This window comes from Bubalus kerabau, chromosome 5 (assembly GCF_029407905.1).
Source record: "Bubalus kerabau isolate K-KA32 ecotype Philippines breed swamp buffalo chromosome 5, PCC_UOA_SB_1v2, whole genome shotgun sequence".
NCBI classification, from domain to species: Eukaryota; Metazoa; Chordata; class Mammalia; order Artiodactyla; family Bovidae; genus Bubalus; species Bubalus kerabau.
This window is the reverse complement of record NC_073628.1, coordinates 93,788,402-93,795,260: the sequence shown is the minus strand read 5'-3', so window position 1 is coordinate 93,795,260 and position 6,859 is coordinate 93,788,402. Positions and strand designations below refer to the sequence as shown.

Genomic DNA, 6,859 nt, shown 5'->3' with positions numbered 1-6,859 from the left:
GATGCTTTCAGACTCTTCACAAGAGCCCTTGGGAGTCCTTAGAGGTCTTTAGGGTGTTTTGAGCATGGGATCTGGGCAGTATTCTTCTCCTCCCTAACTAGATCACTCTGCACTTGGCTGCTTTTCCAGTTAAGTGTCTTCTGTTAGAGTTTGAAGTTCACTTAAACCTCTGAGAAGCAAAATTTGAAAATGTTGTCCATAAATGTGAAATACAGCCCAGTCCCAGCCCAGAAGACAGAACGCAGCTACAAAAGAACATAAACATACTGTGCCCCAGGCTGAGCTTTGAAAACCCAAACCCCTCAGAGTTCTCTGGAACTCAGATCTTTAAATTCACAGAGGCCTGGAATTTTCACTCATCCAAATTTATTAACTAACATTGGAGGCCTAGTCACTTTTTTTTTTAATTCAAATACAACTGACTACCATAACTGTTCTCTAGCACAACAAAAATTGACTACTGAATATGAACATCATTTGGCTTGAGACCAAAGATTAAGTGCACGAGGAAGGGTAAACAGTGTTCAATGGTGGTTGAAGAAAACTGGGAAAGAAAGAATAAAGATTTGCGAAGACATTCTTCAAAACCAACCCCAATGACTTCGCAGAAACAGTTTTCTGGAGTTTTCTGTCAAAGTCCAGTTCAAAATGACCGATGTTTTAGGTGCTTAGGAAGTCTTCAGCTGGAGAGGGAGGTGGGGCTGGGGGTACTTTGGGGCTAGCTGCACTCGGAAGGGCTTGTCTGGATTCCACATCTGAGGGTATTTCCCCAGCGTCATCGCTTTGCTTGGTAAATCTTTCTTCTCTGGGAGGAAAGGCACACTGAATGTCATTTAAATAAAACCGGGATTTTTAAAGAGAAGAAAAAAGGAATACGCGGATCCCAGCCCCTAAAGAGAACATTCAGCATTTTAGATGACAGCCTGCCTTACCTAAAATGACATACTCTCTATTTACACTTTGCGTGTCATTTCTTCTCAAAGAGAATTGAACCATCTCCTCTGGTCCCATGGAACCAACATAGCTGAGGTTCACCCCTACCAGCCAGCTCTCTGTAGTTTCTCTAGGGTAGGCTCTCTCTCTCAAGATTTTATTTGCCTCTGGCCACCTGAGTTTGGTCCCTGGGTTGGGAAGAGCCTCTGGAGGAGGAAATGGCAACCAACTGCAGTATTCTTGCCTGGAGAATTCCATGGACAGAGGAGCCTGGCAGGCTACAGTCCATGAGGTCTCAAAGAGTCGGACATGACTGAATGACTTCCACTTTCATTCTCTGGCCAGTTCAGCCTAGGCTCACTTCAGCTCTCCTTTATGCCTGGGCCTCACTCCACTCTGTTATACACCCCTTCCCCACCCCACACCCAGTCTGCTGGGTTCTCCTCCCCTTCTGCTAGAATGCACCATGCATCTCCATTCTACTCAGGGCTGGGCAAACCCTGCCATCAAGGGAATAGGACTAGCCAGTCAAGTGATTCAAGATTCAGATTTAACATTTCCCGGAGTACCTGCTATGGTCTAGGACTTGGAAATTAACTAGAAACTAACTACATTCAGATTCTCAGTGGCAGCTCACCCCTACTAGTTTTTTTTGCTGAGGAAGCTGAGACAGGTGATTCACCCAGGTCATGTGGCCACTAAAAGACAGAACTGGAATCCAAACTCAGATCTCTCTTGACCACAAACTCAGTGCTGCATCTCCCAGTCAGAGCTGATCCCTAATGTTGCTGAGGGGGTGTGGGGTAATGGGGGAGGGGGTAACAGGGAAGGAAGCCAGGAGAGGCCCCAGAACTGTGAAACCTCTTTATTCTTGAGTGGATGTTAAAGCACAGTGACCACAACCCCCTGGAGACAATGCCCACTCTCACAGTCTAATCAGTCAGGTCAAATTTGCCATGTAACCCCATCAGTAAAATGTAACACCTCCATGATAGGGGGTATTGCTCAGTTGTGTCTGACTCTTTGTGACCCCATGGACCATAGCCCACCAGGCTCCTCTGTCCATGGGATTTCCCAGGCAAGAATACTAGAGTGGGTTGCCATTTCCTTCTTCAGGGGATCTTCCCAACCCAGAGATTGAACCTGCATCTCCTGCTTGGCAGGTGGATTCCTTACCACTGTACCATCTGAGAAGCCCTTAACACTTCCATATCTATGATAACTAAGAAATTGTACATGATTTTTAAAATCAATTCACTAAAATCTTACATTCCAATAAACACTGAAGTCAAGAAGCACTGTGAACAAACTGGATGGAGGTCCCTATTTCAAATTTTTTACTTTTGGCCAATTTTTTCAGGTTTTATAAAATCACCATTTTTAAGCTCATATTATATCCACAGAACTCAAAAGTGTCAGCCCTGCCGATTGTTGTTTACCCATATTTGAATTATTAGAATTATTTCAACCCAGGTTTCTTGGCAGAAATTTATGTTAGGCCACTTGTCTCTACTGAGGGTTACATTCATTGAGACTAGATGCTATAACTTTAAAATCATAGAAACACCCAAACTGCAACATGCTAGCATGTGCTGCGAGTGAAGCAGGCCAATAGCGCTGGACTTCCTCCAGCTTTTTCTCTCTCATCCTTCCATCAGGATTGTCCCAGAATCTACACATGACCTCCTGACACACAGCGAAGGTACAGCATCAAGTCAAGTCAAACATCAACTTCAAAAGAGCTCAGTTGCTCAGTTTTCATAGAAATTGGAGTCCTAATGTTTTTGTTATAAACGTTTATATATGAGATGTCTTGGGCATCCTACTGGATCTGGGGATTTCAGACCAGAGAGGAGACAGAACAGCCTACTGTGGATATTGTAGGCTTGCCAGATTTAGCAAAGTAAAACGTAGGTTGTCCAAGTAAATTTCAAATAAACAACTAACATTTTTTACTGTATTTGATGTGTGTGCTCAGTTGTGTCCAACTCTTTGTGACCCCATGGACTGTAGCCCACCAGGCTCCTCCATCCACGAGATTTCCCAGCAAGAATACTGGAGTGGGTTGCCATTTCCTCCTCCAGGGGATCTTTCTAACCCAGGAATCAAACCCGTGTCTCCTCCATTGGCAGGAGGATTCTTTACCACTGAGTCACCTGGGAGTTCTCTTTTACTGTAAATATATCACAAATCACACAGATTAAGTTAGACCCAAAAAACTCCTTCTGTTGTTCACCTAAAATTCAAATTTAACTAGGCATCCTGTATTTTATCCACTGATCATACCATCCGGGGAAGGTGTCAGATGGTGGACTTTTTGAGAACTCCAACATGCAGCTCAGGCAGCTAGCTACTTCAAGGCAGGCAAACTCTCTTCTGTGGGCCAGACAACCTGCTGAGGTCTCTCCTATCTAAGGGCGTGCTAGCCCAGTCCTGAGCATCAGGCATAGAGTGGGGAAGGAGACAAATAGTTCTTGCCTTACAGGGACCTGACCATCTACTTGGGAGAGAGAAAGAGCTTCCGGGCATCCATGCTGTCCCCAAATCTTGCAGCAACATACATTTTTATATTGGGAGGGCACATCAAAACTTCAAAGTTGTTGTCAAAGTGATCCTCACCCCTCAGTCAAGAGCCACTGATCTGAAGTCCATCCCAGTACCCTTATCATTGTCTACTGAAGGACCACGTGACAAAGGTCTGCTTCCCACTGTGGGTGACCAAGTGTTTTCTCATCCATAAATTCTGCCCTGCTGCAGTGGATGGATGCCTTTACATAAGCCTGAATCTAGAGGCAGTCCTCGGCCTTTGGCGTGCATCAGCATGTGTGCCCCATCCCAGCCCCCACCGCAGATCCCAGGAGTACCTCCTGGTCATGGTGATCCTGCGCCTCATCACCTCGGAGGCCAGGTCTCTGTAGGGGAGGTTAATGCTGTAGCCCGTGGAGCCTTTCCCAGCCATGGCTTTGCACTCAGAGGGTTGAGATTCACCGACACCTGTGGATCTAAAACAAAAGCACCAGCAAACCTGCTTCAGGGATCGAAACGGCTGTCTGGGTCCAGCATGGCAGGGTTTGCAGAGGACTCTCCCTGCCTGTTTTCTCAGTGGGTTCCCCCACAGCCCACCCCTCTCCCACTCCCTGCCCCACCCCTGTCCTGAGGCAGACATCTTCTCATTCCAATGCCTGCCCTGGGGAAGAGCCAGGCCTCCCCACAATTAGATACAACCGGTATTATTACCCCAATCTGGTGATATGGAAACCGAGGGCAGCTATGGCTCCCCAAGGGAACAGCTGAGGCAACAGAGGCCCAGAGAGGTAAACTGTCTTTCCCGGGGTTGCACAGCTGGGCCTTGTCCTGGCTGCTTCCCCTGTAGCGAGCACCACTCCCTCACAGCCCTTCCTTCACAGGGCTGTTTGGCATCACTGAGGCACACAGAGCCCTCTTCCTGGAACACTTCTAAAGAACAGGAAGAGGGGGCTTCTCTGGGACTCAGTGGCAAAGAATCCGCCTGCCAATGCAGGAGACACGGGTTTGATCCCTGATCCAGGAACATCCCACATGCCACGGTGCAACTAAGTTTGTGCACCACAACTACTGAAGCCGTCGAACCCTAGAGGCGGTGCTCCGCAACAAGAGAAGCCACTGCAACGAGAAGCCCACACACAACTAGAGAGCAGCCCACTCAGCGACGAAGGCCCAGCACAGCCGGAAAAAAAAGGGACACAGGGTTGACAAGGCTACTTGTTCAAAGTACAAGGAGGCTTGATATTGAGAAGAGAAGCAGCAGCAGTGGGAGCTCTTAAAAGTCAGACATTGTGGGATATCCTTTTACACTATCTCATTTGATAACCACAGTAACTGCAATATAAGTTATTATGATCCCTACTGAAGCGCTTGATGAGGAAACAGCAACAGAGCAGTTAGGCAGCTTCCCCAGGGGCACAGAGCTACAGTCCGAACCTAAGGTCAGTCTGGCTTCAAAGACACCACTGCAGAGCCCGGCGACTCTCCAGTTCTGCCTCGGTGCCAAGCCATTTCCAAAGGAATAAGAAGTGAATCTCCATTCCTGGATACCCGGTCACACTCTTGAGGTGACATGGCTGTTCTCAGAAGAGGAGTTGCAAGGGCCTGAACTCACCAGCCTGATGTTCCGTCTGCAAAATCTGTTCTCAGGAGGAAGCCCAACAGACTCACCTTTGATGTCAGATCAGCTCAGGATATGACCCCTTCCACACCTCAGCTCATGGTCTTTAAAGAAACACCCTTATTCTGCACAGACTGTTTCCATACATCAGTTACTCCACAGCCTCCATGAAGGAAAATGCCCAAACCAGCTCACTGCTGCCAACTGCCTCCTGGGCCTTTTCATCCTCTTGTAGTCAATCTTTCTCAGCAGCTTGTGTTAGTAGATTGATTCGTGCCCTTTGAAGGTAACAGCTGACACAGCTGTTCCCTGTGACCTTGATGAGAAATCCCCAAGATGTTGCAGGGAGACAGGTCTTGAATGCAGAACAGGGGAAGGGACTTCAGCCACATGTGCAATGAGGAAGCACAGAGGCCAGAAAGCATGACATCTCGACCTGTTACCTATTGACCTTTTAAAAACTAATTCACGTCCTCCCCTCCTCCCAGCAGCATGATGATTGATTGCCCCTCCTTCCTGATGACTTAGCACTTCTGCTGAGGTGGCAGGTGCTCTGGCTTTCAAATAAAAGGGGTTGATTGATTTTATGACTCTCAATTTTGAGCCAAATGATATTGAGCAAGTAATTTTAGCTTTTATGAGGCTAGGTTTTTCTACCTGTAAAAGAGGAGTAATATTCATAGCACCACTATTCATAATAACCAAGACATGGAAGCAACCTAAAGGCCCACTGACAGGGGAAGGATAAAGACGGGCGTGTGCGCGCGCGCGCGCACACACACACACACACACACACACACACACACACACACGATGGAATACTACTTAGCCACAGAGAAGAATGAAATAATGCCATCTTCAGCAACATGGATGGACATAGAGATGGCCACACTAAGTCAGTCAGACAGACAAAGATAAATACCATGTATCATTCTAATCTCAGATATGACACAAATGAACCCATCAACGAAACAGACTCACAGACACAGAAAACAGACTGTGGTTGCCAAGGGGGAGGAGGATGGGGAGAGAGGGGTCTGGAGTTTGGGGTTAGCAGATACAAACCATTGTATAATATAAACAATGAAGTCCTATTGTATAGCATATGAAACTATATTCAATATGCTGATAAAACATAACGGAAAATAATATATATGTGTATAACTGAATCACTTTGCTGTATTGCAGAAATTAACACTATAAATCAAGTATATTGCAGTTACAATAAAGAAGCAATACTCTCTCCCAGGGCAGTTGTGAGGATCAAGAAAATATTTGCAAAAATCCCTAATTTAGCCCTGTTTTGGTGTTAACTATTTAAATGCATGTCTATATAAACATATCTGTATATATGTGTATGTGTGTGTATATATATATATAAAACTCAGGATGAATATGAACATATATGTATACTGCCCCTCATGTACTACCATGAATGTAAGCTTTTACTCACAAACCCTCACAAATTCCATGACTACAGTTTCCCACTCACAAAACAGAACACGAGAATATGTATTCTCTGTAACATAATAGAAAAATGTACAACTATCAATATTATTACTAACTTTACAACAAGGGCACTGAAACTTCTCTTAGGCTCCCTTAGTCATGTGGAACATAGACCAAGGGTATCTCCCAGCCTTGCAAATAGCTGAGAAGAGAAAAACAAAGAAGGGGAATGCCGAGTTCCAAAGAATAGCACAGAGAAATAAGAAAGCCTCCTTAGGTGAACAAAGCAGAGAAACAGGAAAACAATGGAATGGAAAAGACTACAGAGCTCTT

The 6,859-nt window shown here is 45.8% G+C and overlaps 1 long non-coding RNA gene across 1 annotated transcript; it reads right to left on the bottom strand.

Moving 5' to 3' along the window:
- Nucleotides 1-757: 757 nt before the first annotated feature.
- Nucleotides 758-3,937, bottom strand: LOC129653015 (uncharacterized). The gene is made up of 2 exons (XR_008714896.1): nt 3,798-3,937; nt 758-822 (listed from the first exon to the last, which is right to left on the bottom strand). It is a non-coding gene; the product is annotated as an uncharacterized LOC129653015 (long non-coding RNA).
- Nucleotides 3,938-6,859: the final 2,922 nt, after the last annotated feature.